Source organism: Nanorana parkeri, unplaced genomic scaffold (genome assembly GCF_000935625.1).
Source record: "Nanorana parkeri isolate BGI_ZX_2015 unplaced genomic scaffold, ASM93562v1 scaffold449, whole genome shotgun sequence".
NCBI lineage: Eukaryota > Metazoa > Chordata > Amphibia > Anura > Dicroglossidae > Nanorana > Nanorana parkeri.
The window spans coordinates 1,020,166-1,024,216 of NW_017306717.1; positions in this window are offsets into that span (position 1 = coordinate 1,020,166).

Below are 4,051 nucleotides of genomic sequence, written 5' to 3' on the forward strand. Positions count from 1 at the left end.
CCCGCTCTCTGCTGCTGTCAATCACTAGAAGAGGACCTGATGGAGAACTTCAGGTCCCCTCTGCTGATTGACAGCAGCAGTGGGCGGGTGCAATAGCCTGTTTGCTATTAGCTATTGCAAAATGAAATGTACCTATGCATTCCTATGCTGGTTTTCTTTCTTCTAATTTACGGCAGCCGGCTGCTCCAATGTCAGAAGAAAAAAAAACAACAGAACACGTAAAGGTTTACTCTGCTCGATCGAGCAGAGTAAACCTTTCCGGGAGAAAGTGTTTCTCTCCCAGGCGGCCAGGAACGGCTATCTAATAGCAGGAGACTCCCGGAGCTTCCGGGAGAGTTGGGATATCTGGTAATGACAGATCAGCATCCCTGGTTACCTGATAACCAGGGGACGCTGATCTGTCTATGCAAGTGGCCGGAGCCAGCCGTGAGATGACGGCTGGCTCCGCCCAACTATCAGTAGCAGGTTGTCAGTCGACCAATGGCCGGCCGTTCGGCCAGCATCAGCTCTCACCTCGGCTCAGTCGAGTCAAGGCATATGCCTTCGGCTCGACTGAGTCACTCGGCCAACTTCGTGAGCTGTACGGGCTATAGTGAATAGCCCGTAAAGCAGCCCTTCGGTTCGGATCTACGGCTGATACTTCGGCTAGCTTTGTGAATAACCCCCATAGTAATCTGTAATAGTATGCAAAAACCCAATTTATGCACATTACAATTAAAAATAGTCACATTTTAAAACTATACAGTTCAGTTTTACAGATTTTGGTGCAGTATCCCTGGTCCTGTGTTCTGTAAAGATCCTAAAACTGGAAAGAATGATCACACTGGGCATGGCTTTTGAATGTTAAATAAAAGTTTGATTTCTCTTTTATGAATTATTTTGGCAATTAATTTTGAATGCCTGGGAGATATGTAGGACTGTGCTTAAAAATATACACCTAATATCAGCTGGAAACTGCCTACAGTTTCTAGTTCACTTCATATTTTTTGTGTATTGCAATGAAATATACACAGGATATCAGCAACCAAAATCCATGTACACATTTATCTTTTATCTTGAGCCAGTTCTAAAAAGACCAAGTTGCCTACCTGCTGCATACAGCCTAGATCTACTCTAGACTAGAACATTTAGGCTTGATGACAGTAATCTGTTTTCCTGGCTGATTCTCACAAACAAAGCAGTTAAATCCTCATTACAAATGGCTAAACCAGGGCACATTAAACTGCTCATTTAACTAGCCCCTGAAACATTTATAAAGGGCAATGTTAAAAAATTTACAAAACATTAAAATCTACTATAACCAAACACATTATCATGTGAAACCCAGCTCATTCTGAAGCATTTGTTGGTTTCTCTTGCACATTCATATCTTAGCTGTAAAGGGAGAAAAAAGTATTTAAACTGATACATATATGTCACAGATATCACCCAGATGTTAGCATGGAACAGTCTATTGTTTAGAATTACTTATTTATACCACTTAATAGTTGAATTGCTATTGGTTGGATCCTTATGTATTAAAGATGAAATATCCCCTATGTCCAAGTAATGCTTTCTTTCTGGGACTCATGCGCTGTCTGTTCTGTTAATTTTATAGAGTGTTAAGGCATGAAAGCCATGATCACTGATGTTTTCCCCATAATAGCACATGTGGGCTAAAATTCTTTGGCAGCAGAGTTAGGGGAAAGGACCAAGCCTTAAAACGTTGCTAGCCGTGCCCATTGTGCCCTCTCCCAAATGTTTAGTGCCATATTTAATAGGTGGGTAGGTGTCTAAGGCAGTAGTAAAATTCATGGGAACACCAAAGGCAGCACATATGTTTGTTATACTTATAGTCAATATATGGGCACATTCCACAGTTTGAGGAAAATTTAATTTAATTTGTGGCATTTGAGGAAATGTAATAAACACAGGGGTCATAGTTATAATCGGCCATGAAACCCCTAGTGATTGGCTGGAGAGACATAGATATCCATAGCATTTCCTTATTGGTTGCACTCAGGGTCATAACTAGAAATCACAGTGCTTGCTTGTTATGCCACTTTCAGAGCCCGTCTGATATACCAAACAGCCCACCTGAGAGTGACCCTGCAGAGACCACCATAGACTCTCTATAGTGGGCTCTGCGGGGTCTCAGATGGGCTGCACACCTCTTACCTGTCAGCGCTGCCTGCCTCCGTGGTCGCTGGGCCCCGCCTCCTCTTCCGTTCCCAGACCCTGCCTCCTCTGGCCAGTGATGTAAGAGTAGGCGGGGTTGCTCTTAGGCGGGCCCCGCCTCCTCCTTCACTGCGAACGCCGGCCTCTTCTGCCGCAGCTGCTGGCTGTCACTGACACAGCTCCGCAGCGGCTGTGATGGGAAACACATCGCTGCACACATCACTGACAGGTTGTCAGTGGTCTTCACACCCGCTCCTGGCAGGGCCCCCTTGTGCCCGGGCCCCATAGCGGCCGCCTGGGTCGCTACGACCATTGTTACGCCACTGGTTGCACTGCTCTGTGGCAAGGCTACACCCAGCAGCAGGCAGATGCAATCAATAACAGAATCTTTTGGGAAAACCAAATGATCATAAACTATAGAATCAGCCAGATGGAATGCAGTCCTAGCAAACTAAATTTAAGTAGTCATCCCACTTAGGGCAAAGTGGCTACACACTATGGTGCTCTTGTCATGTGCATGATTGGTTATCCAGTAGCCCCCTTCCTCCTCCCAGACCACCCAACTGAGCAATAGCTACACCAAGGTATATAATAAGGTTTCAACTAAGCTGCCAGTGAGCTGCAAAGGTCTTCCACAGTACTTTTCACAGTATACATTAAACTACTTTTACATGCCATTAAGTTGTGCACCAATATAACATTTACCAATATAACACTAAATAACAAAACATTCCCTAAAGAGGTATATGTATAGAAAAGGTCGGATGATAATAGCAATGTTTACATTGGTTTGTGCCCCTGAATATTTGTATTTTTTGGAGAATGTGCTTTAATGTATTTTTTTGTGGGATTGATTTTGTGGTCTCTGATGTTCATTGTGTCAGCAGAGGGATTGCAAGCACGTAATGTGTTAGGAGTGGTTGACCCGGTTCTCCTGAAGTGTTTCTGTGTGTGCTGTCATCAACATTCATGGCTAAAATGCAGTCTCAGTGTGCAAACTGCAGTAACTTCTAGCAATCTAGTAGTTTACTGTACTCAGACCAGTAAAAAGGTTTAAACTATTGGTTTACTTTGTGTTACTGTATTTTGTTAATTTTCATTGTACTTTTGTATTGCCTTACTGAATGAGTTTCATTGTTTTAATTTTTTCACATTTTTAGTTGTTATTGAGTAATTGTGCCAGAATTAAGCATAAAAAAAACTAAAAGGAAGAGTGGGAAGGAGTAATCATACAATTTTTTTGCAACTCAACTAACATATATTGGTACGTTACTTCCACAAATGTAAGCTCCAAAAAGTATAATTGACAGGAATAAGTTTTAGGGTGAATGGCCTGGGTTTGAGGCAAACCCAGGCCATTCACCATTCACAAACCTTGCCGAACTGTTGTGGCTGTCTCTCTGCCCAACTCCCAATGCTGTTGTAATGTAAACTTTAGTGCCAGGAATTCGTTGACACATCATTCACCATATATGGTTGTTACCATATCTGGTCAATTACATCACCCGGGATTCCCACTGCTGTCTTCACATTGCCACAGTGTTGAGGATCTGTCATTTAGTGATTAGGCTGGAGCAAGTAAACATTGGTGGATGTCAGGTCATTTTAACTGATGAGGATTTACATAACTGGATGTCATGATTAATTATGGATTTGCATTGCTGGACAGTGTGATTGAGTGTTTTGTTTACTTTTAGCTTTTTGTTGGAATGATTAATAGGGGGCACTCATTCCCCTGGGAGGGGGCAGGTATATGGGGACCTTTTTCTTATGAAGGGGGCGTCCAGGCCCCCATTACAAACCTCAAATCCTTTTTGGGGGACAGGATGTGGCTAAGAGGCCCTTCACCTCAACATTGAGACCTGGTGCCTTGTGGGGGGGGGGGGGCTTTTTT